At 47.5% G+C, this 24,478-nt stretch overlaps 34 non-coding genes across 34 annotated transcripts; all 34 read left to right on the top strand.

Moving 5' to 3' along the window:
• The first annotated feature begins 53 nt into the window (after window positions 1-53).
• trnac-gca (transfer RNA cysteine (anticodon GCA)) lies at window positions 54-125 on the top strand. The gene has a single exon. It is a non-coding gene; the product is annotated as a tRNA-Cys (tRNA).
• A 985-nt stretch (window positions 126-1,110) lies between these two features.
• Window positions 1,111-1,182, top strand: trnac-gca (transfer RNA cysteine (anticodon GCA)). The gene has a single exon. It is a non-coding gene; the product is annotated as a tRNA-Cys (tRNA).
• A 466-nt stretch (window positions 1,183-1,648) lies between these two features.
• Window positions 1,649-1,720, top strand: trnac-gca (transfer RNA cysteine (anticodon GCA)). The gene has a single exon. It is a non-coding gene; the product is annotated as a tRNA-Cys (tRNA).
• A 986-nt stretch (window positions 1,721-2,706) lies between these two features.
• On the top strand, window positions 2,707-2,778 carry trnac-gca (transfer RNA cysteine (anticodon GCA)). The gene has a single exon. It is a non-coding gene; the product is annotated as a tRNA-Cys (tRNA).
• A 467-nt stretch (window positions 2,779-3,245) lies between these two features.
• On the top strand, window positions 3,246-3,317 carry trnac-gca (transfer RNA cysteine (anticodon GCA)). Its single transcript has one exon. It is a non-coding gene; the product is annotated as a tRNA-Cys (tRNA).
• Window positions 3,318-3,783: 466 nt separating this feature from the next.
• trnac-gca (transfer RNA cysteine (anticodon GCA)) lies at window positions 3,784-3,855 on the top strand. Its single transcript has one exon. It is a non-coding gene; the product is annotated as a tRNA-Cys (tRNA).
• A 986-nt stretch (window positions 3,856-4,841) lies between these two features.
• On the top strand, window positions 4,842-4,913 carry trnac-gca (transfer RNA cysteine (anticodon GCA)). The gene has a single exon. It is a non-coding gene; the product is annotated as a tRNA-Cys (tRNA).
• A 467-nt stretch (window positions 4,914-5,380) lies between these two features.
• trnac-gca (transfer RNA cysteine (anticodon GCA)) lies at window positions 5,381-5,452 on the top strand. Its single transcript has one exon. It is a non-coding gene; the product is annotated as a tRNA-Cys (tRNA).
• Window positions 5,453-5,918: 466 nt separating this feature from the next.
• On the top strand, window positions 5,919-5,990 carry trnac-gca (transfer RNA cysteine (anticodon GCA)). The gene has a single exon. It is a non-coding gene; the product is annotated as a tRNA-Cys (tRNA).
• Window positions 5,991-6,976: 986 nt separating this feature from the next.
• trnac-gca (transfer RNA cysteine (anticodon GCA)) lies at window positions 6,977-7,048 on the top strand. Its single transcript has one exon. It is a non-coding gene; the product is annotated as a tRNA-Cys (tRNA).
• Window positions 7,049-7,515: 467 nt separating this feature from the next.
• On the top strand, window positions 7,516-7,587 carry trnac-gca (transfer RNA cysteine (anticodon GCA)). The gene has a single exon. It is a non-coding gene; the product is annotated as a tRNA-Cys (tRNA).
• A 466-nt stretch (window positions 7,588-8,053) lies between these two features.
• trnac-gca (transfer RNA cysteine (anticodon GCA)) lies at window positions 8,054-8,125 on the top strand. The gene has a single exon. It is a non-coding gene; the product is annotated as a tRNA-Cys (tRNA).
• Window positions 8,126-9,111: 986 nt separating this feature from the next.
• On the top strand, window positions 9,112-9,183 carry trnac-gca (transfer RNA cysteine (anticodon GCA)). The gene has a single exon. It is a non-coding gene; the product is annotated as a tRNA-Cys (tRNA).
• A 467-nt stretch (window positions 9,184-9,650) lies between these two features.
• On the top strand, window positions 9,651-9,722 carry trnac-gca (transfer RNA cysteine (anticodon GCA)). Its single transcript has one exon. It is a non-coding gene; the product is annotated as a tRNA-Cys (tRNA).
• Window positions 9,723-10,188: 466 nt separating this feature from the next.
• On the top strand, window positions 10,189-10,260 carry trnac-gca (transfer RNA cysteine (anticodon GCA)). The gene has a single exon. It is a non-coding gene; the product is annotated as a tRNA-Cys (tRNA).
• Window positions 10,261-11,246: 986 nt separating this feature from the next.
• Window positions 11,247-11,318, top strand: trnac-gca (transfer RNA cysteine (anticodon GCA)). Its single transcript has one exon. It is a non-coding gene; the product is annotated as a tRNA-Cys (tRNA).
• Window positions 11,319-11,785: 467 nt separating this feature from the next.
• On the top strand, window positions 11,786-11,857 carry trnac-gca (transfer RNA cysteine (anticodon GCA)). Its single transcript has one exon. It is a non-coding gene; the product is annotated as a tRNA-Cys (tRNA).
• A 466-nt stretch (window positions 11,858-12,323) lies between these two features.
• trnac-gca (transfer RNA cysteine (anticodon GCA)) lies at window positions 12,324-12,395 on the top strand. Its single transcript has one exon. It is a non-coding gene; the product is annotated as a tRNA-Cys (tRNA).
• A 986-nt stretch (window positions 12,396-13,381) lies between these two features.
• On the top strand, window positions 13,382-13,453 carry trnac-gca (transfer RNA cysteine (anticodon GCA)). The gene has a single exon. It is a non-coding gene; the product is annotated as a tRNA-Cys (tRNA).
• A 467-nt stretch (window positions 13,454-13,920) lies between these two features.
• On the top strand, window positions 13,921-13,992 carry trnac-gca (transfer RNA cysteine (anticodon GCA)). Its single transcript has one exon. It is a non-coding gene; the product is annotated as a tRNA-Cys (tRNA).
• A 466-nt stretch (window positions 13,993-14,458) lies between these two features.
• On the top strand, window positions 14,459-14,530 carry trnac-gca (transfer RNA cysteine (anticodon GCA)). Its single transcript has one exon. It is a non-coding gene; the product is annotated as a tRNA-Cys (tRNA).
• A 986-nt stretch (window positions 14,531-15,516) lies between these two features.
• Window positions 15,517-15,588, top strand: trnac-gca (transfer RNA cysteine (anticodon GCA)). Its single transcript has one exon. It is a non-coding gene; the product is annotated as a tRNA-Cys (tRNA).
• Window positions 15,589-16,055: 467 nt separating this feature from the next.
• Window positions 16,056-16,127, top strand: trnac-gca (transfer RNA cysteine (anticodon GCA)). The gene has a single exon. It is a non-coding gene; the product is annotated as a tRNA-Cys (tRNA).
• A 466-nt stretch (window positions 16,128-16,593) lies between these two features.
• Window positions 16,594-16,665, top strand: trnac-gca (transfer RNA cysteine (anticodon GCA)). The gene has a single exon. It is a non-coding gene; the product is annotated as a tRNA-Cys (tRNA).
• Window positions 16,666-17,651: 986 nt separating this feature from the next.
• On the top strand, window positions 17,652-17,723 carry trnac-gca (transfer RNA cysteine (anticodon GCA)). The gene has a single exon. It is a non-coding gene; the product is annotated as a tRNA-Cys (tRNA).
• Window positions 17,724-18,190: 467 nt separating this feature from the next.
• On the top strand, window positions 18,191-18,262 carry trnac-gca (transfer RNA cysteine (anticodon GCA)). Its single transcript has one exon. It is a non-coding gene; the product is annotated as a tRNA-Cys (tRNA).
• Window positions 18,263-18,728: 466 nt separating this feature from the next.
• On the top strand, window positions 18,729-18,800 carry trnac-gca (transfer RNA cysteine (anticodon GCA)). Its single transcript has one exon. It is a non-coding gene; the product is annotated as a tRNA-Cys (tRNA).
• A 986-nt stretch (window positions 18,801-19,786) lies between these two features.
• Window positions 19,787-19,858, top strand: trnac-gca (transfer RNA cysteine (anticodon GCA)). The gene has a single exon. It is a non-coding gene; the product is annotated as a tRNA-Cys (tRNA).
• A 467-nt stretch (window positions 19,859-20,325) lies between these two features.
• Window positions 20,326-20,397, top strand: trnac-gca (transfer RNA cysteine (anticodon GCA)). The gene has a single exon. It is a non-coding gene; the product is annotated as a tRNA-Cys (tRNA).
• Window positions 20,398-20,863: 466 nt separating this feature from the next.
• On the top strand, window positions 20,864-20,935 carry trnac-gca (transfer RNA cysteine (anticodon GCA)). Its single transcript has one exon. It is a non-coding gene; the product is annotated as a tRNA-Cys (tRNA).
• A 986-nt stretch (window positions 20,936-21,921) lies between these two features.
• Window positions 21,922-21,993, top strand: trnac-gca (transfer RNA cysteine (anticodon GCA)). Its single transcript has one exon. It is a non-coding gene; the product is annotated as a tRNA-Cys (tRNA).
• Window positions 21,994-22,460: 467 nt separating this feature from the next.
• Window positions 22,461-22,532, top strand: trnac-gca (transfer RNA cysteine (anticodon GCA)). Its single transcript has one exon. It is a non-coding gene; the product is annotated as a tRNA-Cys (tRNA).
• A 466-nt stretch (window positions 22,533-22,998) lies between these two features.
• trnac-gca (transfer RNA cysteine (anticodon GCA)) lies at window positions 22,999-23,070 on the top strand. The gene has a single exon. It is a non-coding gene; the product is annotated as a tRNA-Cys (tRNA).
• Window positions 23,071-24,056: 986 nt separating this feature from the next.
• trnac-gca (transfer RNA cysteine (anticodon GCA)) lies at window positions 24,057-24,128 on the top strand. Its single transcript has one exon. It is a non-coding gene; the product is annotated as a tRNA-Cys (tRNA).
• Window positions 24,129-24,478: the final 350 nt, after the last annotated feature.

Below are 24,478 nucleotides of genomic sequence, written 5' to 3'. Positions count from 1 at the left end.
GAATTGTCACTGTACAATGCGGAAAGCTTAAACATGCACCGCAGCTTCCTCTTGGGGGTGTAGCTCAGTGGTAGAGCATTTGACTGCAGATCAAGAGGTCCCCAGTTCAAATCTGGGTGCCCCCTTTATACAAGCAATATCCCTGCACTTGAGCAGTTTTTCAACTAACTTCCGTAACCCATTCTGCACTGGGCAGACTTAGGAAGGAGTGTTTTGTTACCACAGCAAGGTTCCTTCTGTGATGGGAAAGTGAGGTCTGCAGATGCTGGACATCAGAGCTGAAAATATGTTGCTGGAAAAGCGCAGCAGGTCAGGCAGCATCCAGGGAACAGGAGAATCGACGTTTCGGGCATAAGCCCTTCTTCAGGAATGATCCTGAAGAAGGGCTTATGAAAAAAGCCTCATTCCTGAAGAAGGGCTTATGCCCGAAACGTCGATTCTCCTGTTCCCTGGATGCTGCCTGACCTGCTGCGCTTTTCCAGCAACACATTTTCAGCTCTGATCTCCAGCATCTGCAGACCTCACTTTCTCCTCAAAGATTTCAACCTACTGCGAATCCTCTCACAAGGATGCCTTCCTTGAAGAAGCTCTCTTCCTCCCTCTACAAAGATTTCAGTGAGTCCCTCTCTCACTGCACCCCCCAGGTCATCTCCTCATTCCTGAAGAAGGGCTTATGCCCGAAACGTAGATTCTCCTATTCCCTGGATGCTGCCTGACCTGCTGCGCTTTTCCAGCAACACATTTTCAGCTCCTTCTGTGATGAACAGCTGAAGGACACGAAGATCCATGTTGCATTGTGAGATGTTGCAAAATACGCACTGCAGTGCCGAAACGAGAGCATGAAAGCATTGCATGTGCATTCGTTCAGCGCCGATGCAATCTATGAGGGCATCTGCGCAATATCTTACGTCCATCTAAACTCTGCCACACAGCCATTTCCATTGCCGATGCAAATGCTATTGAAGTCAGACAGTCATTTTGGAGTTACGTTCCACATGCAAAACATCTCTGCTGCACGTAAACTGTTGAAAGGTGCAGACAAGAGAGTTGCTTTCGACAATTGTCACTGTATCATGATGAAAACTTAAACATGCAGCGCAGCGTTCTCATGGGGGTGTAGCTCAGTGGTAGAGCATTTGACTGCAGATCAAGAGGTCCCCAGTTCAAATCTGGGTGCCCCCTTTATACAAGCAATTTCCCTGCACTTGAGCAGTTTTCAAGTAACTTCCGTTACCCATTCTGCACAGGGCAGATTTAGGACGGGGCGTTTTGTTACCACAGCAAGGTTCCTTCTGTGATGAACAGCTGAAGGACACGAAGATCCATGTTGCATCGTGAGATGTTGCAAAATACGCACTGCAGTGCCGAAACGAGAGCTTGAAAGCATTGCATGTGCATTCGGTCAGCGCCGATGCAACCTGTGAGGGCATCTGCGCAATATCTTACGTCCATCTAAACTCTGCAACTCAGCCATATCCATTGCCGATGCAAATGCTATTGAAGTCAGACGGTCAATTTGGAGTTACATTCCACATACAAAACATCTCTGCTGCACGTAAACTGTTGAAAGGCACAGACAAGAGAGTTGTTTTTGAGAATTGTCACTGTACAATGCGGAAAGCTTAAACATGCACCGCAGCTTCCTCTTGGGGGTGTAGCTCAGTGGTAGAGCATTTGACTGCAGATCAAGAGGTCCCCAGTTCAAATCTGGGTGCCCCCTTTATACAAGCAATATCCCTGCACTTGAGCAGTTTTTCAACTAACTTCCGTAACCCATTCTGCACTGGGCAGACTTAGGAAGGAGTGTTTTGTTACCACAGCAAGGTTCCTTCTGTGATGGGAAAGTGAGGTCTGCAGATGCTGGACATCAGAGCTGAAAATATGTTGCTGGAAAAGCGCAGCAGGTCAGGCAGCATCCAGGGAACAGGAGAATCGACGTTTCGGGCATAAGCCCTTCTTCAGGAATGATCCTGAAGAAGGGCTTATGAAAAAAGCCTCATTCCTGAAGAAGGGCTTATGCCCGAAACGTCGATTCTCCTGTTCCCTGGATGCTGCCTGACCTGCTGCGCTTTTCCAGCAACACATTTTCAGCTCTGATCTCCAGCATCTGCAGACCTCACTTTCTCCTCAAAGATTTCAACCTACTGCGAATCCTCTCACAAGGATGCCTTCCTTGAAGAAGCTCTCTTCCTCCCTCTACAAAGATTTCAGTGAGTCCCTCTCTCACTGCACCCCCCAGGTCATCTCCTCATTCCTGAAGAAGGGCTTATGCCCGAAACGTAGATTCTCCTATTCCCTGGATGCTGCCTGACCTGCTGCGCTTTTCCAGCAACACATTTTCAGCTCCTTCTGTGATGAACAGCTGAAGGACACGAAGATCCATGTTGCATTGTGAGATGTTGCAAAATACGCACTGCAGTGCCGAAACGAGAGCATGAAAGCATTGCATGTGCATTCGTTCAGCGCCGATGCAATCTATGAGGGCATCTGCGCAATATCTTACGTCCATCTAAACTCTGCCACACAGCCATTTCCATTGCCGATGCAAATGCTATTGAAGTCAGACAGTCATTTTGGAGTTACGTTCCACATGCAAAACATCTCTGCTGCACGTAAACTGTTGAAAGGCGCAGATAAGAGAGTTGTTTTAGACAATTGTCACTGTATTATGCGGAAAGTGTAAACATGCAACGCAGCATAGCAGGTGGGGGTGTAGCTCAGTGGTAGAGCATTTGACTGCAGATCAAGAGGTCCCCAGTTCAAATCTGGGTGCCCCCTTTATACAAGCAACTTCCCTGCACTTGATCAGTTTTTCAAGTTGCTTCCGTAGCCCATTCTGCACAGGGCAGACTTCGGAAGGGGTATTTTGTTACCACAGCAAGGTTCCTTCTGTGATGAACAGCTGAAGGACACGAAGATCTGTGTTGCATCGTGAGATGTTGCAAAACATGCACTGCAGTGCCAAAACGAGAGTTTGAAAGCATTGCATGTGCATTCGGTCTGCGCCGATGCAAACAGTGAGGGCATCTGCGCAATATCTTACGTCCATCTAAACTCTGCCACTCAGCCATTTCCATTGCCGATGCAAATGCTATTGAAGTCAGACAGTCATTTTGGAGTTACGTTCCACATGCAAAACATCTCTGCTGCACGTAAACTGTTGAAAGGTGCAGACAAGAGAGTTGCTTTCGACAATTGTCACTGTATCATGATGAAAACTTAAACATGCAGCGCAGCGTTCTCATGGGGGTGTAGCTCAGTGGTAGAGCATTTGACTGCAGATCAAGAGGTCCCCAGTTCAAATCTGGGTGCCCCCTTTATACAAGCAATTTCCCTGCACTTGAGCAGTTTTCAAGTAACTTCCGTTACCCATTCTGCACAGGGCAGATTTAGGACGGGGCGTTTTGTTACCACAGCAAGGTTCCTTCTGTGATGAACAGCTGAAGGACACGAAGATCCATGTTGCATCGTGAGATGTTGCAAAATACGCACTGCAGTGCCGAAACGAGAGCTTGAAAGCATTGCATGTGCATTCGGTCAGCGCCGATGCAACCTGTGAGGGCATCTGCGCAATATCTTACGTCCATCTAAACTCTGCAACTCAGCCATATCCATTGCCGATGCAAATGCTATTGAAGTCAGACGGTCAATTTGGAGTTACATTCCACATACAAAACATCTCTGCTGCACGTAAACTGTTGAAAGGCACAGACAAGAGAGTTGTTTTTGAGAATTGTCACTGTACAATGCGGAAAGCTTAAACATGCACCGCAGCTTCCTCTTGGGGGTGTAGCTCAGTGGTAGAGCATTTGACTGCAGATCAAGAGGTCCCCAGTTCAAATCTGGGTGCCCCCTTTATACAAGCAATATCCCTGCACTTGAGCAGTTTTTCAACTAACTTCCGTAACCCATTCTGCACTGGGCAGACTTAGGAAGGAGTGTTTTGTTACCACAGCAAGGTTCCTTCTGTGATGGGAAAGTGAGGTCTGCAGATGCTGGACATCAGAGCTGAAAATATGTTGCTGGAAAAGCGCAGCAGGTCAGGCAGCATCCAGGGAACAGGAGAATCGACGTTTCGGGCATAAGCCCTTCTTCAGGAATGATCCTGAAGAAGGGCTTATGAAAAAAGCCTCATTCCTGAAGAAGGGCTTATGCCCGAAACGTCGATTCTCCTGTTCCCTGGATGCTGCCTGACCTGCTGCGCTTTTCCAGCAACACATTTTCAGCTCTGATCTCCAGCATCTGCAGACCTCACTTTCTCCTCAAAGATTTCAACCTACTGCGAATCCTCTCACAAGGATGCCTTCCTTGAAGAAGCTCTCTTCCTCCCTCTACAAAGATTTCAGTGAGTCCCTCTCTCACTGCACCCCCCAGGTCATCTCCTCATTCCTGAAGAAGGGCTTATGCCCGAAACGTAGATTCTCCTATTCCCTGGATGCTGCCTGACCTGCTGCGCTTTTCCAGCAACACATTTTCAGCTCCTTCTGTGATGAACAGCTGAAGGACACGAAGATCCATGTTGCATTGTGAGATGTTGCAAAATACGCACTGCAGTGCCGAAACGAGAGCATGAAAGCATTGCATGTGCATTCGTTCAGCGCCGATGCAATCTATGAGGGCATCTGCGCAATATCTTACGTCCATCTAAACTCTGCCACACAGCCATTTCCATTGCCGATGCAAATGCTATTGAAGTCAGACAGTCATTTTGGAGTTACGTTCCACATGCAAAACATCTCTGCTGCACGTAAACTGTTGAAAGGCGCAGATAAGAGAGTTGTTTTAGACAATTGTCACTGTATTATGCGGAAAGTGTAAACATGCAACGCAGCATAGCAGGTGGGGGTGTAGCTCAGTGGTAGAGCATTTGACTGCAGATCAAGAGGTCCCCAGTTCAAATCTGGGTGCCCCCTTTATACAAGCAACTTCCCTGCACTTGATCAGTTTTTCAAGTTGCTTCCGTAGCCCATTCTGCACAGGGCAGACTTCGGAAGGGGTATTTTGTTACCACAGCAAGGTTCCTTCTGTGATGAACAGCTGAAGGACACGAAGATCTGTGTTGCATCGTGAGATGTTGCAAAACATGCACTGCAGTGCCAAAACGAGAGTTTGAAAGCATTGCATGTGCATTCGGTCTGCGCCGATGCAAACAGTGAGGGCATCTGCGCAATATCTTACGTCCATCTAAACTCTGCCACTCAGCCATTTCCATTGCCGATGCAAATGCTATTGAAGTCAGACAGTCATTTTGGAGTTACGTTCCACATGCAAAACATCTCTGCTGCACGTAAACTGTTGAAAGGTGCAGACAAGAGAGTTGCTTTCGACAATTGTCACTGTATCATGATGAAAACTTAAACATGCAGCGCAGCGTTCTCATGGGGGTGTAGCTCAGTGGTAGAGCATTTGACTGCAGATCAAGAGGTCCCCAGTTCAAATCTGGGTGCCCCCTTTATACAAGCAATTTCCCTGCACTTGAGCAGTTTTCAAGTAACTTCCGTTACCCATTCTGCACAGGGCAGATTTAGGACGGGGCGTTTTGTTACCACAGCAAGGTTCCTTCTGTGATGAACAGCTGAAGGACACGAAGATCCATGTTGCATCGTGAGATGTTGCAAAATACGCACTGCAGTGCCGAAACGAGAGCTTGAAAGCATTGCATGTGCATTCGGTCAGCGCCGATGCAACCTGTGAGGGCATCTGCGCAATATCTTACGTCCATCTAAACTCTGCAACTCAGCCATATCCATTGCCGATGCAAATGCTATTGAAGTCAGACGGTCAATTTGGAGTTACATTCCACATACAAAACATCTCTGCTGCACGTAAACTGTTGAAAGGCACAGACAAGAGAGTTGTTTTTGAGAATTGTCACTGTACAATGCGGAAAGCTTAAACATGCACCGCAGCTTCCTCTTGGGGGTGTAGCTCAGTGGTAGAGCATTTGACTGCAGATCAAGAGGTCCCCAGTTCAAATCTGGGTGCCCCCTTTATACAAGCAATATCCCTGCACTTGAGCAGTTTTTCAACTAACTTCCGTAACCCATTCTGCACTGGGCAGACTTAGGAAGGAGTGTTTTGTTACCACAGCAAGGTTCCTTCTGTGATGGGAAAGTGAGGTCTGCAGATGCTGGACATCAGAGCTGAAAATATGTTGCTGGAAAAGCGCAGCAGGTCAGGCAGCATCCAGGGAACAGGAGAATCGACGTTTCGGGCATAAGCCCTTCTTCAGGAATGATCCTGAAGAAGGGCTTATGAAAAAAGCCTCATTCCTGAAGAAGGGCTTATGCCCGAAACGTCGATTCTCCTGTTCCCTGGATGCTGCCTGACCTGCTGCGCTTTTCCAGCAACACATTTTCAGCTCTGATCTCCAGCATCTGCAGACCTCACTTTCTCCTCAAAGATTTCAACCTACTGCGAATCCTCTCACAAGGATGCCTTCCTTGAAGAAGCTCTCTTCCTCCCTCTACAAAGATTTCAGTGAGTCCCTCTCTCACTGCACCCCCCAGGTCATCTCCTCATTCCTGAAGAAGGGCTTATGCCCGAAACGTAGATTCTCCTATTCCCTGGATGCTGCCTGACCTGCTGCGCTTTTCCAGCAACACATTTTCAGCTCCTTCTGTGATGAACAGCTGAAGGACACGAAGATCCATGTTGCATTGTGAGATGTTGCAAAATACGCACTGCAGTGCCGAAACGAGAGCATGAAAGCATTGCATGTGCATTCGTTCAGCGCCGATGCAATCTATGAGGGCATCTGCGCAATATCTTACGTCCATCTAAACTCTGCCACACAGCCATTTCCATTGCCGATGCAAATGCTATTGAAGTCAGACAGTCATTTTGGAGTTACGTTCCACATGCAAAACATCTCTGCTGCACGTAAACTGTTGAAAGGCGCAGATAAGAGAGTTGTTTTAGACAATTGTCACTGTATTATGCGGAAAGTGTAAACATGCAACGCAGCATAGCAGGTGGGGGTGTAGCTCAGTGGTAGAGCATTTGACTGCAGATCAAGAGGTCCCCAGTTCAAATCTGGGTGCCCCCTTTATACAAGCAACTTCCCTGCACTTGATCAGTTTTTCAAGTTGCTTCCGTAGCCCATTCTGCACAGGGCAGACTTCGGAAGGGGTATTTTGTTACCACAGCAAGGTTCCTTCTGTGATGAACAGCTGAAGGACACGAAGATCTGTGTTGCATCGTGAGATGTTGCAAAACATGCACTGCAGTGCCAAAACGAGAGTTTGAAAGCATTGCATGTGCATTCGGTCTGCGCCGATGCAAACAGTGAGGGCATCTGCGCAATATCTTACGTCCATCTAAACTCTGCCACTCAGCCATTTCCATTGCCGATGCAAATGCTATTGAAGTCAGACAGTCATTTTGGAGTTACGTTCCACATGCAAAACATCTCTGCTGCACGTAAACTGTTGAAAGGTGCAGACAAGAGAGTTGCTTTCGACAATTGTCACTGTATCATGATGAAAACTTAAACATGCAGCGCAGCGTTCTCATGGGGGTGTAGCTCAGTGGTAGAGCATTTGACTGCAGATCAAGAGGTCCCCAGTTCAAATCTGGGTGCCCCCTTTATACAAGCAATTTCCCTGCACTTGAGCAGTTTTCAAGTAACTTCCGTTACCCATTCTGCACAGGGCAGATTTAGGACGGGGCGTTTTGTTACCACAGCAAGGTTCCTTCTGTGATGAACAGCTGAAGGACACGAAGATCCATGTTGCATCGTGAGATGTTGCAAAATACGCACTGCAGTGCCGAAACGAGAGCTTGAAAGCATTGCATGTGCATTCGGTCAGCGCCGATGCAACCTGTGAGGGCATCTGCGCAATATCTTACGTCCATCTAAACTCTGCAACTCAGCCATATCCATTGCCGATGCAAATGCTATTGAAGTCAGACGGTCAATTTGGAGTTACATTCCACATACAAAACATCTCTGCTGCACGTAAACTGTTGAAAGGCACAGACAAGAGAGTTGTTTTTGAGAATTGTCACTGTACAATGCGGAAAGCTTAAACATGCACCGCAGCTTCCTCTTGGGGGTGTAGCTCAGTGGTAGAGCATTTGACTGCAGATCAAGAGGTCCCCAGTTCAAATCTGGGTGCCCCCTTTATACAAGCAATATCCCTGCACTTGAGCAGTTTTTCAACTAACTTCCGTAACCCATTCTGCACTGGGCAGACTTAGGAAGGAGTGTTTTGTTACCACAGCAAGGTTCCTTCTGTGATGGGAAAGTGAGGTCTGCAGATGCTGGACATCAGAGCTGAAAATATGTTGCTGGAAAAGCGCAGCAGGTCAGGCAGCATCCAGGGAACAGGAGAATCGACGTTTCGGGCATAAGCCCTTCTTCAGGAATGATCCTGAAGAAGGGCTTATGAAAAAAGCCTCATTCCTGAAGAAGGGCTTATGCCCGAAACGTCGATTCTCCTGTTCCCTGGATGCTGCCTGACCTGCTGCGCTTTTCCAGCAACACATTTTCAGCTCTGATCTCCAGCATCTGCAGACCTCACTTTCTCCTCAAAGATTTCAACCTACTGCGAATCCTCTCACAAGGATGCCTTCCTTGAAGAAGCTCTCTTCCTCCCTCTACAAAGATTTCAGTGAGTCCCTCTCTCACTGCACCCCCCAGGTCATCTCCTCATTCCTGAAGAAGGGCTTATGCCCGAAACGTAGATTCTCCTATTCCCTGGATGCTGCCTGACCTGCTGCGCTTTTCCAGCAACACATTTTCAGCTCCTTCTGTGATGAACAGCTGAAGGACACGAAGATCCATGTTGCATTGTGAGATGTTGCAAAATACGCACTGCAGTGCCGAAACGAGAGCATGAAAGCATTGCATGTGCATTCGTTCAGCGCCGATGCAATCTATGAGGGCATCTGCGCAATATCTTACGTCCATCTAAACTCTGCCACACAGCCATTTCCATTGCCGATGCAAATGCTATTGAAGTCAGACAGTCATTTTGGAGTTACGTTCCACATGCAAAACATCTCTGCTGCACGTAAACTGTTGAAAGGCGCAGATAAGAGAGTTGTTTTAGACAATTGTCACTGTATTATGCGGAAAGTGTAAACATGCAACGCAGCATAGCAGGTGGGGGTGTAGCTCAGTGGTAGAGCATTTGACTGCAGATCAAGAGGTCCCCAGTTCAAATCTGGGTGCCCCCTTTATACAAGCAACTTCCCTGCACTTGATCAGTTTTTCAAGTTGCTTCCGTAGCCCATTCTGCACAGGGCAGACTTCGGAAGGGGTATTTTGTTACCACAGCAAGGTTCCTTCTGTGATGAACAGCTGAAGGACACGAAGATCTGTGTTGCATCGTGAGATGTTGCAAAACATGCACTGCAGTGCCAAAACGAGAGTTTGAAAGCATTGCATGTGCATTCGGTCTGCGCCGATGCAAACAGTGAGGGCATCTGCGCAATATCTTACGTCCATCTAAACTCTGCCACTCAGCCATTTCCATTGCCGATGCAAATGCTATTGAAGTCAGACAGTCATTTTGGAGTTACGTTCCACATGCAAAACATCTCTGCTGCACGTAAACTGTTGAAAGGTGCAGACAAGAGAGTTGCTTTCGACAATTGTCACTGTATCATGATGAAAACTTAAACATGCAGCGCAGCGTTCTCATGGGGGTGTAGCTCAGTGGTAGAGCATTTGACTGCAGATCAAGAGGTCCCCAGTTCAAATCTGGGTGCCCCCTTTATACAAGCAATTTCCCTGCACTTGAGCAGTTTTCAAGTAACTTCCGTTACCCATTCTGCACAGGGCAGATTTAGGACGGGGCGTTTTGTTACCACAGCAAGGTTCCTTCTGTGATGAACAGCTGAAGGACACGAAGATCCATGTTGCATCGTGAGATGTTGCAAAATACGCACTGCAGTGCCGAAACGAGAGCTTGAAAGCATTGCATGTGCATTCGGTCAGCGCCGATGCAACCTGTGAGGGCATCTGCGCAATATCTTACGTCCATCTAAACTCTGCAACTCAGCCATATCCATTGCCGATGCAAATGCTATTGAAGTCAGACGGTCAATTTGGAGTTACATTCCACATACAAAACATCTCTGCTGCACGTAAACTGTTGAAAGGCACAGACAAGAGAGTTGTTTTTGAGAATTGTCACTGTACAATGCGGAAAGCTTAAACATGCACCGCAGCTTCCTCTTGGGGGTGTAGCTCAGTGGTAGAGCATTTGACTGCAGATCAAGAGGTCCCCAGTTCAAATCTGGGTGCCCCCTTTATACAAGCAATATCCCTGCACTTGAGCAGTTTTTCAACTAACTTCCGTAACCCATTCTGCACTGGGCAGACTTAGGAAGGAGTGTTTTGTTACCACAGCAAGGTTCCTTCTGTGATGGGAAAGTGAGGTCTGCAGATGCTGGACATCAGAGCTGAAAATATGTTGCTGGAAAAGCGCAGCAGGTCAGGCAGCATCCAGGGAACAGGAGAATCGACGTTTCGGGCATAAGCCCTTCTTCAGGAATGATCCTGAAGAAGGGCTTATGAAAAAAGCCTCATTCCTGAAGAAGGGCTTATGCCCGAAACGTCGATTCTCCTGTTCCCTGGATGCTGCCTGACCTGCTGCGCTTTTCCAGCAACACATTTTCAGCTCTGATCTCCAGCATCTGCAGACCTCACTTTCTCCTCAAAGATTTCAACCTACTGCGAATCCTCTCACAAGGATGCCTTCCTTGAAGAAGCTCTCTTCCTCCCTCTACAAAGATTTCAGTGAGTCCCTCTCTCACTGCACCCCCCAGGTCATCTCCTCATTCCTGAAGAAGGGCTTATGCCCGAAACGTAGATTCTCCTATTCCCTGGATGCTGCCTGACCTGCTGCGCTTTTCCAGCAACACATTTTCAGCTCCTTCTGTGATGAACAGCTGAAGGACACGAAGATCCATGTTGCATTGTGAGATGTTGCAAAATACGCACTGCAGTGCCGAAACGAGAGCATGAAAGCATTGCATGTGCATTCGTTCAGCGCCGATGCAATCTATGAGGGCATCTGCGCAATATCTTACGTCCATCTAAACTCTGCCACTCAGCCATTTCCATTGCCGATGCAAATGCTATTGAAGTCAGACAGTCATTTTGGAGTTACGTTCCACATGCAAAACATCTCTGCTGCACGTAAACTGTTGAAAGGCGCAGATAAGAGAGTTGTTTTAGACAATTGTCACTGTATTATGCGGAAAGTGTAAACATGCAACGCAGCATAGCAGGTGGGGGTGTAGCTCAGTGGTAGAGCATTTGACTGCAGATCAAGAGGTCCCCAGTTCAAATCTGGGTGCCCCCTTTATACAAGCAACTTCCCTGCACTTGATCAGTTTTTCAAGTTGCTTCCGTAGCCCATTCTGCACAGGGCAGACTTCGGAAGGGGTATTTTGTTACCACAGCAAGGTTCCTTCTGTGATGAAGAGCTGAAGGACACGAAGATCTGTGTTGCATCGTGAGATGTTGCAAAACATGCACTGCAGTGCCAAAACGAGAGTTTGAAAGCATTGCATGTGCATTCGGTCTGCGCCGATGCAAACAGTGAGGGCATCTGCGCAATATCTTACGTCCATCTAAACTCTGCCACTCAGCCATTTCCATTGCCGATGCAAATGCTATTGAAGTCAGACAGTCATTTTGGAGTTACGTTCCACATGCAAAACATCTCTGCTGCACGTAAACTGTTGAAAGGTGCAGACAAGAGAGTTGCTTTCGACAATTGTCACTGTATCATGATGAAAACTTAAACATGCAGCGCAGCGTTCTCATGGGGGTGTAGCTCAGTGGTAGAGCATTTGACTGCAGATCAAGAGGTCCCCAGTTCAAATCTGGGTGCCCCCTTTATACAAGCAATTTCCCTGCACTTGAGCAGTTTTCAAGTAACTTCCGTTACCCATTCTGCACAGGGCAGATTTAGGACGGGGCGTTTTGTTACCACAGCAAGGTTCCTTCTGTGATGAACAGCTGAAGGACACGAAGATCCATGTTGCATCGTGAGATGTTGCAAAATACGCACTGCAGTGCCGAAACGAGAGCTTGAAAGCATTGCATGTGCATTCGGTCAGCGCCGATGCAACCTGTGAGGGCATCTGCGCAATATCTTACGTCCATCTAAACTCTGCAACTCAGCCATATCCATTGCCGATGCAAATGCTATTGAAGTCAGACGGTCAATTTGGAGTTACATTCCACATACAAAACATCTCTGCTGCACGTAAACTGTTGAAAGGCACAGACAAGAGAGTTGTTTTTGAGAATTGTCACTGTACAATGCGGAAAGCTTAAACATGCACCGCAGCTTCCTCTTGGGGGTGTAGCTCAGTGGTAGAGCATTTGACTGCAGATCAAGAGGTCCCCAGTTCAAATCTGGGTGCCCCCTTTATACAAGCAATATCCCTGCACTTGAGCAGTTTTTCAACTAACTTCCGTAACCCATTCTGCACTGGGCAGACTTAGGAAGGAGTGTTTTGTTACCACAGCAAGGTTCCTTCTGTGATGGGAAAGTGAGGTCTGCAGATGCTGGACATCAGAGCTGAAAATATGTTGCTGGAAAAGCGCAGCAGGTCAGGCAGCATCCAGGGAACAGGAGAATCGACGTTTCGGGCATAAGCCCTTCTTCAGGAATGATCCTGAAGAAGGGCTTATGAAAAAAGCCTCATTCCTGAAGAAGGGCTTATGCCCGAAACGTCGATTCTCCTGTTCCCTGGATGCTGCCTGACCTGCTGCGCTTTTCCAGCAACACATTTTCAGCTCTGATCTCCAGCATCTGCAGACCTCACTTTCTCCTCAAAGATTTCAACCTACTGCGAATCCTCTCACAAGGATGCCTTCCTTGAAGAAGCTCTCTTCCTCCCTCTACAAAGATTTCAGTGAGTCCCTCTCTCACTGCACCCCCCAGGTCATCTCCTCATTCCTGAAGAAGGGCTTATGCCCGAAACGTAGATTCTCCTATTCCCTGGATGCTGCCTGACCTGCTGCGCTTTTCCAGCAACACATTTTCAGCTCCTTCTGTGATGAACAGCTGAAGGACACGAAGATCCATGTTGCATTGTGAGATGTTGCAAAATACGCACTGCAGTGCCGAAACGAGAGCATGAAAGCATTGCATGTGCATTCGTTCAGCGCCGATGCAATCTATGAGGGCATCTGCGCAATATCTTACGTCCATCTAAACTCTGCCACACAGCCATTTCCATTGCCGATGCAAATGCTATTGAAGTCAGACAGTCATTTTGGAGTTACGTTCCACATGCAAAACATCTCTGCTGCACGTAAACTGTTGAAAGGCGCAGATAAGAGAGTTGTTTTAGACAATTGTCACTGTATTATGCGGAAAGTGTAAACATGCAACGCAGCATAGCAGGTGGGGGTGTAGCTCAGTGGTAGAGCATTTGACTGCAGATCAAGAGGTCCCCAGTTCAAATCTGGGTGCCCCCTTTATACAAGCAACTTCCCTGCACTTGATCAGTTTTTCAAGTTGCTTCCGTAGCCCATTCTGCACAGGGCAGACTTCGGAAGGGGTATTTTGTTACCACAGCAAGGTTCCTTCTGTGATGAACAGCTGAAGGACACGAAGATCTGTGTTGCATCGTGAGATGTTGCAAAACATGCACTGCAGTGCCAAAACGAGAGTTTGAAAGCATTGCATGTGCATTCGGTCTGCGCCGATGCAAACAGTGAGGGCATCTGCGCAATATCTTACGTCCATCTAAACTCTGCCACTCAGCCATTTCCATTGCCGATGCAAATGCTATTGAAGTCAGACAGTCATTTTGGAGTTACGTTCCACATGCAAAACATCTCTGCTGCACGTAAACTGTTGAAAGGTGCAGACAAGAGAGTTGCTTTCGACAATTGTCACTGTATCATGATGAAAACTTAAACATGCAGCGCAGCGTTCTCATGGGGGTGTAGCTCAGTGGTAGAGCATTTGACTGCAGATCAAGAGGTCCCCAGTTCAAATCTGGGTGCCCCCTTTATACAAGCAATTTCCCTGCACTTGAGCAGTTTTCAAGTAACTTCCGTTACCCATTCTGCACAGGGCAGATTTAGGACGGGGCGTTTTGTTACCACAGCAAGGTTCCTTCTGTGATGAACAGCTGAAGGACACGAAGATCCATGTTGCATCGTGAGATGTTGCAAAATACGCACTGCAGTGCCGAAACGAGAGCTTGAAAGCATTGCATGTGCATTCGGTCAGCGCCGATGCAACCTGTGAGGGCATCTGCGCAATATCTTACGTCCATCTAAACTCTGCAACTCAGCCATATCCATTGCCGATGCAAATGCTATTGAAGTCAGACGGTCAATTTGGAGTTACATTCCACATACAAAACATCTCTGCTGCACGTAAACTGTTGAAAGGCACAGACAAGAGAGTTGTTTTTGAGAATTGTCACTGTACAATGCGGAAAGCTTAAACATGCACCGCAGCTTCCTCTTGGGGGTGTAGCTCAGTGGTAGAGCATTTGACTGCAGATCAAGAGGTCCCCAGTTCAAATCTGGGTGCCCCCTTTATACAAGCAATATCCCTGCACTTGAGCAGTTTTTCAACTAACTTCCGTAACCCATTCTGCACTGGGCAGACTTAGGAAGGAGTGTTTTGTTACCACAGCAAGGTTCCTTCTGTGATGGGAAAGTGAGGTCTGCAGATGCTGGACATCAGAGCTGAAAATATGTTGCTGGAAAAGCGCAGCAGGTCAGGCAGCATCCAGGGAACAGGAGAATCGACGTTTCGGGCATAAGCCCTTCTTCAGGAATGATCCTGAAGAAGGGCTTATGAAAAAAGCCTCATTCCTGAAGAAGGGCTTATGCCCGAAACGTCGATTCTCCTGTTCCCTGGATGCTGCCTGACCTGCTGCGCTTTTCCAGCAACACATTTTCAGCTCTGATCTCCAGCATCTGCAGACCTCACTTTCTCCTCAAAGATTTCAACCTACTGCGAATCCTCTCACAAGGATGCCTTCCTTGAAGAAGCTCTCTTCCTCCCTCTACAAAGATTTCAGTGAGTCCCTCTCTCACTGCACCCCCCAGGTCATCTCCTCATTCCTGAAGAAGGGCTTATGCCCGAAACGTAGATTCTCCTATTCCCTGGATGCTGCCTGACCTGCTGCGCTTTTCCAGCAACACATTTTCAGCTCCTTCTGTGATGAACAGCTGAAGGACACGAAGATCCATGTTGCATTGTGAGATGTTGCAAAATACGCACTGCAGTGCCGAAACGAGAGCATGAAAGCATTGCATGTGCATTCGTTCAGCGCCGATGCAATCTATGAGGGCATCTGCGCAATATCTTACGTCCATCTAAACTCTGCCACTCAGCCATTTCCATTGCCGATGCAAATGCTATTGAAGTCAGACAGTCATTTTGGAGTTACGTTCCACATGCAAAACATCTCTGCTGCACGTAAACTGTTGAAAGGCGCAGATAAGAGAGTTGTTTTAGACAATTGTCACTGTATTATGCGGAAAGTGTAAACATGCAACGCAGCATAGCAGGTGGGGGTGTAGCTCAGTGGTAGAGCATTTGACTGCAGATCAAGAGGTCCCCAGTTCAAATCTGGGTGCCCCCTTTATACAAGCAACTTCCCTGCACTTGATCAGTTTTTCAAGTTGCTTCCGTAGCCCATTCTGCACAGGGCAGACTTCGGAAGGGGTATTTTGTTACCACAGCAAGGTTCCTTCTGTGATGAAGAGCTGAAGGACACGAAGATCTGTGTTGCATCGTGAGATGTTGCAAAACATGCACTGCAGTGCCAAAACGAGAGTTTGAAAGCATTGCATGTGCATTCGGTCTGCGCCGATGCAAACAGTGAGGGCATCTGCGCAATATCTTACGTCCATCTAAACTCTGCCACTCAGCCATTTCCATTGCCGATGCAAATGCTATTGAAGTCAGACAGTCATTTTGGAGTTACGTTCCACATGCAAAACATCTCTGCTGCACGTAAACTGTTGAAAGGTGCAGACAAGAGAGTTGCTTTCGACAATTGTCACTGTATCATGATGAAAACTTAAACATGCAGCGCAGCGTTCTCATGGGGGTGTAGCTCAGTGGTAGAGCATTTGACTGCAGATCAAGAGGTCCCCAGTTCAAATCTGGGTGCCCCCTTTATACAAGCAATTTCCCTGCACTTGAGCAGTTTTCAAGTAACTTCCGTTACCCATTCTGCACAGGGCAGATTTAGGACGGGGCGTTTTGTTACCACAGCAAGGTTCCTTCTGTGATGAACAGCTGAAGGATACGAAGATCCATGTTGCATCGTGAGATGTTGCAAAATACGCACTGCAGTGCCGAAACGAGAGCTTGAAAGCATTGCATGTGCATTCGGTCAGCGCCGATGCAACCTGTGAGGGCATCTGCGCAATATCTTACGTCCATCTAAACTCTGCAACTCAGCCATATCCATTGCCGATGCAAATGCTATTGAAGTCAGACGGTCAATTTGGAGTTACATTCCACATACAAAACATCTCTGCTGCACGTAAACTGTTGAAAGGCACAGACAAGAGAGTTGTTTTTGAGAATTGTCACTGTACAATGCGGAAAGCTTAAACATGCACCGCAGCTTCCTCTTGGGGGTGTAGCTCAGTGGTAGAGCATTTGACTGCAGATCAAGAGGTCCCCAGTTCAAATCTGGGTGCCCCCTTTATACAAGCAATATCCCTGCACTTGAGCAGTTTTTCAACTAACTTCCGTAACCCATTCTGCACTGGGCAGACTTAGGAAGGAGTGTTTTGTTACCACAGCAAGGTTCCTTCTGTGATGGGAAAGTGAGGTCTGCAGATGCTGGACATCAGAGCTGAAAATATGTTGCTGGAAAAGCGCAGCAGGTCAGGCAGCATCCAGGGAACAGGAGAATCGACGTTTCGGGCATAAGCCCTTCTTCAGGAATGATCCTGAAGAAGGGCTTATGAAAAAAGCCTCATTCCTGAAGAAGGGCTTATGCCCGAAACGTCGATTCTCCTGTTCCCTGGATGCTGCCTGACCTGCTGCGCTTTTCCAGCAACACATTTTCAGCTCTGATCTCCAGCATCTGCAGACCTCACTTTCTCCTCAAAGATTTCAACCTACTGCGAATCCTCTCACAAGGATGCCTTCCTTGAAGAAGCTCTCTTCCTCCCTCTACAAAGATTTCAGTGAGTCCCTCTCTCACTGCACCCCCCAGGTCATCTCCTCATTCCTGAAGAAGGGCTTATGCCCGAAACGTAGATTCTCCTATTCCCTGGATGCTGCCTGACCTGCTGCGCTTTTCCAGCAACACATTTTCAGCTCCTTCTGTGATGAACAGCTGAAGGACACGAAGATCCATGTTGCATTGTGAGATGTTGCAAAATACGCACTGCAGTGCCGAAACGAGAGCATGAAAGCATTGCATGTGCATTCGTTCAGCGCCGATGCAATCTATGAGGGCATCTGCGCAATATCTTACGTCCATCTAAACTCTGCCACTCAGCCATTTCCATTGCCGATGCAAATGCTATTGAAGTCAGACAGTCATTTTGGAGTTACGTTCCACATGCAAAACATCTCTGCTGCACGTAAACTGTTGAAAGGCGCAGATAAGAGAGTTGTTTTAGACAATTGTCACTGTATTATGCGGAAAGTGTAAACATGCAACGCAGCATAGCAGGTGGGGGTGTAGCTCAGTGGTAGAGCATTTGACTGCAGATCAAGAGGTCCCCAGTTCAAATCTGGGTGCCCCCTTTATACAAGCAACTTCCCTGCACTTGATCAGTTTTTCAAGTTGCTTCCGTAGCCCATTCTGCACAGGGCAGACTTCGGAAGGGGTATTTTGTTACCACAGCAAGGTTCCTTCTGTGATGAAGAGCTGAAGGACACGAAGATCTGTGTTGCATCGTGAGATGTTGCAAAACATGCACTGCAGTGCCAAAACGAGAGTTTGAAAGCATTGCATGTGCATTCGGTCTGCGCCGATGCAAACAGTGAGGGCATCTGCGCAATATCTTACGTCCATCTAAACTCTGCCACTCAGCCATTTCCATTGCCGATGCAAATGCTATTGAAGTCAGACAGTCATTTTGGAGTTACGTTCCACATGCAAAACATCTCTGCTGCACGTAAACTGTTGAAAGGTGCAGACAAGAGAGTTGCTTTCGACAATTGTCACTGTATCATGATGAAAACTTAAACATGCAGCGCAGCGTTCTCATGGGGGTGTAGCTCAGTGGTAGAGCATTTGACTGCAGATCAAGAGGTCCCCAGTTCAAATCTGGGTGCCCCCTTTATACAAGCAATTTCCCTGCACTTGAGCAGTTTTCAAGTAACTTCCGTTACCCATTCTGCACAGGGCAGATTTAGGACGGGGCGTTTTGTTACCACAGCAAGGTTCCTTCTGTGATGAACAGCTGAAGGACACGAAGATCCATGTTGCATCGTGAGATGTTGCAAAATACGCACTGCAGTGCCGAAACGAGAGCTTGAAAGCATTGCATGTGCATTCGGTCAGCGCCGATGCAACCTGTGAGGGCATCTGCGCAATATCTTACGTCCATCTAAACTCTGCAACTCAGCCATATCCATTGCCGATGCAAATGCTATTGAAGTCAGACGGTCAATTTGGAGTTACATTCCACATACAAAACATCTCTGCTGCACGTAAACTGTTGAAAGGCACAGACAAGAGAGTTGTTTTTGAGAATTGTCACTGTACAATGCGGAAAGCTTAAACATGCACCGCAGCTTCCTCTTGGGGGTGTAGCTCAGTGGTAGAGCATTTGACTGCAGATCAAGAGGTCCCCAGTTCAAATCTGGGTGCCCCCTTTATACAAGCAATATCCCTGCACTTGAGCAGTTTTTCAACTAACTTCCGTAACCCATTCTGCACTGGGCAGACTTAGGAAGGAGTGTTTTGTTACCACAGCAAGGTTCCTTCTGTGATGGGAAAGTGAGGTCTGCAGATGCTGGACATCAGAGCTGAAAATATGTTGCTGGAAAAGCGCAGCAGGTCAGGCAGCATCCAGGGAACAGGAGAATCGACGTTTCGGGCATAAGCCCTTCTTCAGGAATGATCCTGAAGAAGGGCTTATGAAAAAAGCCTCATTCCTGAAGAAGGGCTTATGCCCGAAACGTCGATTCTCCTGTTCCCTGGATGCTGCCTGACCTGCTGCGCTTTTCCAGCAACACATTTTCAGCTCTGATCTCCAGCATCTGCAGACCTCACTTTCTCCTCAAAGATTTCAACCTACTGCGAATCCTCTCACAAGGATGCCTTCCTTGAAGAAGCTCTCTTCCTCCCTCTACAAAGATTTCAGTGAGTCCCTCTCTCACTGCACCCCCCAGGTCATCTCCTCATTCCTGAAGAAGGGCTTATGCCCGAAACGTAGATTCTCCTATTCCCTGGATGCTGCCTGACCTGCTGCGCTTTTCCAGCAACACATTTTCAGCTCCTTCTGTGATGAACAGCTGAAGGACACGAAGATCCATGTTGCATTGTGAGATGTTGCAAAATACGCACTGCAGTGCCGAAACGAGAGCATGAAAGCATTGCATGTGCATTCGTTCAGCGCCGATGCAATCTATGAGGGCATCTGCGCAATATCTTACGTCCATCTAAACTCTGCCACACAGCCATTTCCATTGCCGATGCAAATGCTATTGAAGTCAGACAGTCATTTTGGAGTTACGTTCCACATGCAAAACATCTCTGCTGCACGTAAACTGTTGAAAGGCGCAGATAAGAGAGTTGTTTTAGACAATTGTCACTGTATTATGCGGAAAGTGTAAACATGCAACGCAGCATAGCGGGTGGGGGTGTAGCTCAGTGGTAGAGCATTTGACTGCAGATCAAGAGGTCCCCAGTTCAAATCTGGGTGCCCCCTTTATACAAGCAACTTCCCTGCACTTGATCAGTTTTTCAAGTTGCTTCCGTAGCCCATTCTGCACAGGGCAGACTTCGGAAGGGGTATTTTGTTACCACAGCAAGGTTCCTTCTGTGATGAACAGCTGAAGGACACGAAGATCTGTGTTGCATCGTGAGATGTTGCAAAACATGCACTGCAGTGCCAAAACGAGAGTTTGAAAGCATTGCATGGGCATTCGGTCTGCGCCGATGCAAACAGTGAGGGCATCTGCGCAATATCTTACGTCCATCTAAACTCTGCCACTCAGCCATTTCCATTGCCGATGCAAATGCTATTGAAGTCAGACAGTCATTTTGGAGTTACGTTCCACATGCAAAACATCTCTGCTGCACGTAAACTGTTGAAAGGTGCAGACAAGAGAGTTGCTTTCGACAATTGTCACTGTATCATGATGAAAACTTAAACATGCAGCGCAGCGTTCTCATGGGGGTGTAGCTCAGTGGTAGAGCATTTGACTGCAGATCAAGAGGTCCCCAGTTCAAATCTGGGTGCCCCCTTTATACAAGCAATTTCCCTGCACTTGAGCAGTTTTCAAGTAACTTCCGTTACCCATTCTGCACAGGGCAGATTTAGGACGGGGCGTTTTGTTACCACAGCAAGGTTCCTTCTGTGATGAACAGCTGAAGGACACGAAGATCCATGTTGCATCGTGAGATGTTGCAAAATACGCACTGCAGTGCCGAAACGAGAGCTTGAAAGCATTGCATGTGCATTCGGTCAGCGCCGATGCAACCTGTGAGGGCATCTGCGCAATATCTTACGTCCATCTAAACTCTGCAACTCAGCCATATCCATTGCCGATGCAAATGCTATTGAAGTCAGACGGTCAATTTGGAGTTACATTCCACATACAAAACATCTCTGCTGCACGTAAACTGTTGAAAGGCACAGACAAGAGAGTTGTTTTTGAGAATTGTCACTGTACAATGCGGAAAGCTTAAACATGCACCGCAGCTTCCTCTTGGGGGTGTAGCTCAGTGGTAGAGCATTTGACTGCAGATCAAGAGGTCCCCAGTTCAAATCTGGGTGCCCCCTTTATACAAGCAATATCCCTGCACTTGAGCAGTTTTTCAACTAACTTCCGTAACCCATTCTGCACTGGGCAGACTTAGGAAGGAGTGTTTTGTTACCACAGCAAGGTTCCTTCTGTGATGGGAAAGTGAGGTCTGCAGATGCTGGACATCAGAGCTGAAAATATGTTGCTGGAAAAGCGCAGCAGGTCAGGCAGCATCCAGGGAACAGGAGAATCGACGTTTCGGGCATAAGCCCTTCTTCAGGAATGATCCTGAAGAAGGGCTTATGAAAAAAGCCTCATTCCTGAAGAAGGGCTTATGCCCGAAACGTCGATTCTCCTGTTCCCTGGATGCTGCCTGACCTGCTGCGCTTTTCCAGCAACACATTTTCAGCTCTGATCTCCAGCATCTGCAGACCTCACTTTCTCCTCAAAGATTTCAACCTACTGCGAATCCTCTCACAAGGATGCCTTCCTTGAAGAAGCTCTCTTCCTCCCTCTACAAAGATTTCAGTGAGTCCCTCTCTCACTGCACCCCCCAGGTCATCTCCTCATTCCTGAAGAAGGGCTTATGCCCGAAACGTAGATTCTCCTATTCCCTGGATGCTGCCTGACCTGCTGCGCTTTTCCAGCAACACATTTTCAGCTCCTTCTGTGATGAACAGCTGAAGGACACGAAGATCCATGTTGCATTGTGAGATGTTGCAAAATACGCACTGCAGTGCCGAAACGAGAGCATGAAAGCATTGCATGTGCATTCGTTCAGCGCCGATGCAATCTATGAGGGCATCTGCGCAATATCTTACGTCCATCTAAACTCTGCCACACAGCCATTTCCATTGCCGATGCAAATGCTATTGAAGTCAGACAGTCATTTTGGAGTTACGTTCCACATGCAAAACATCTCTGCTGCACGTAAACTGTTGAAAGGCGCAGATAAGAGAGTTGTTTTAGACAATTGTCACTGTATTATGCGGAAAGTGTAAACATGCAACGCAGCATAGCGGGTGGGGGTGTAGCTCAGTGGTAGAGCATTTGACTGCAGATCAAGAGGTCCCCAGTTCAAATCTGGGTGCCCCCTTTATACAAGCAACTTCCCTGCACTTGATCAGTTTTTCAAGTTGCTTCCGTAGCCCATTCTGCACAGGGCAGACTTCGGAAGGGGTATTTTGTTACCACAGCAAGGTTCCTTCTGTGATGAACAGCTGAAGGACACGAAGATCTGTGTTGCATCGTGAGATGTTGCAAAACATGCACTGCAGTGCCAAAACGAGAGTTTGAAAGCATTGCATGTGCATTCGGTCTGCGCCGATGCAAACAGTGAGGGCATCTGCGCAATATCTTACGTCCATCTAAACTCTGCCACTCAGCCATTTCCATTGCCGATGCAAATGCTATTGAAGTCAGACAGTCATTTTGGAGTTACGTTCCACATGCAAAACATCTCTGCTGCACGTAAACTGTTGAAAGGTGCAGACAAGAGAGTTGCTTTCGACAATTGTCACTGTATCATGATGAAAACTTAAACATGCAGCGCAGCGTTCTCATGGGGGTGTAGCTCAGTGGTAGAGCATTTGACTGCAGATCAAGAGGTCCCCAGTTCAAATCTGGGTGCCCCCTTTATACAAGCAATTTCCCTGCACTTGAGCAGTTTTCAAGTAACTTCCGTTACCCATTCTGCACAGGGCAGATTTAGGACGGGGCGTTTTGTTACCACAGCAAGGTTCCTTCTGTGATGAACAGCTGAAGGACACGAAGATCCATGTTGCATCGTGAGATGTTGCAAAATACGCACTGCAGTGCCGAAACGAGAGCTTGAAAGCATTGCATGTGCATTCGGTCAGCGCCGATGCAACCTGTGAGGGCATCTGCGCAATATCTTACGTCCATCTAAACTCTGCAACTCAGCCATATCCATTGCCGATGCAAATGCTATTGAAGTCAGACGGTCAATTTGGAGTTACATTCCACATACAAAACATCTCTGCTGCACGTAAACTGTTGAAAGGCACAGACAAGAGAGTTGTTTTTGAGAATTGTCACTGTACAATGCGGAAAGCTTAAACATGCACCGCAGCTTCCTCTTGGGGGTGTAGCTCAGTGGTAGAGCATTTGACTGCAGATCAAGAGGTCCCCAGTTCAAATCTGGGTGCCCCCTTTATACAAGCAATATCCCTGCACTTGAGCAGTTTTTCAACTAACTTCCGTAACCCATTCTGCACTGGGCAGACTTAGGAAGGAGTGTTTTGTTACCACAGCAAGGTTCCTTCTGTGATGGGAAAGTGAGGTCTGCAGATGCTGGACATCAGAGCTGAAAATATGTTGCTGGAAAAGCGCAGCAGGTCAGGCAGCATCCAGGGAACAGGAGAATCGACGTTTCGGGCATAAGCCCTTCTTCAGGAATGATCCTGAAGAAGGGCTTATGAAAAAAGCCTCATTCCTGAAGAAGGGCTTATGCCCGAAACGTCGATTCTCCTGTTCCCTGGATGCTGCCTGACCTGCTGCGCTTTTCCAGCAACACATTTTCAGCTCTGATCTCCAGCATCTGCAGACCTCACTTTCTCCTCAAAGATTTCAACCTACTGCGAATCCTCTCACAAGGATGCCTTCCTTGAAGAAGCTCTCTTCCTCCCTCTACAAAGATTTCAGTGAGTCCCTCTCTCACTGCACCCCCCAGGTCATCTCCTCATTCCTGAAGAAGGGCTTATGCCCGAAACGTAGATTCTCCTATTCCCTGGATGCTGCCTGACCTGCTGCGCTTTTCCAGCAACACATTTTCAGCTCCTTCTGTGATGAACAGCTGAAGGACACGAAGATCCATGTTGCATTGTGAGATGTTGCAAAATACGCACTGCAGTGCCGAAACGAGAGCATGAAAGCATTGCATGTGCATTCGTTCAGCGCCGATGCAATCTATGAGGGCATCTGCGCAATATCTTACGTCCATCTAAACTCTGCCACACAGCCATTTCCATTGCCGATGCAAATGCTATTGAAGTCAGACAGTCATTTTGGAGTTACGTTCCACATGCAAAACATCTCTGCTGCACGTAAACTGTTGAAAGGCGCAGATAAGAGAGTTGTTTTAGACAATTGTCACTGTATTATGCGGAAAGTGTAAACATGCAACGCAGCATAGCGGGTGGGGGTGTAGCTCAGTGGTAGAGCATTTGACTGCAGATCAAGAGGTCCCCAGTTCAAATCTGGGTGCCCCCTTTATACAAGCAACTTCCCTGCACTTGATCAGTTTTTCAAGTTGCTTCCGTAGCCCATTCTGCACAGGGCAGACTTCGGAAGGGGTATTTTGTTACCACAGCAAGGTTCCTTCTGTGATGAACAGCTGAAGGACACGAAGATCTGTGTTGCATCGTGAGATGTTGCAAAACATGCACTGCAGTGCCAAAACGAGAGTTTGAAAGCATTGCATGTGCATTCGGTCTGCGCCGATGCAAACAGTGAGGGCATCTGCGCAATATCTTACGTCCATCTAAACTCTGCCACTCAGCCATTTCCATTGCCGATGCAAATGCTATTGAAGTCAGACAGTCATTTTGGAGTTACGTTCC

Source organism: Chiloscyllium plagiosum, unplaced genomic scaffold (genome assembly GCF_037043375.1).
Source record: "Chiloscyllium plagiosum isolate Xiang-an unplaced genomic scaffold, Cpla_swu_hap1 HiC_scaffold_32, whole genome shotgun sequence".
NCBI classification, from domain to species: domain Eukaryota; kingdom Metazoa; phylum Chordata; class Chondrichthyes; order Orectolobiformes; family Hemiscylliidae; genus Chiloscyllium; species Chiloscyllium plagiosum.
This window is presented reverse-complemented; position numbering and strand designations above follow the sequence as displayed.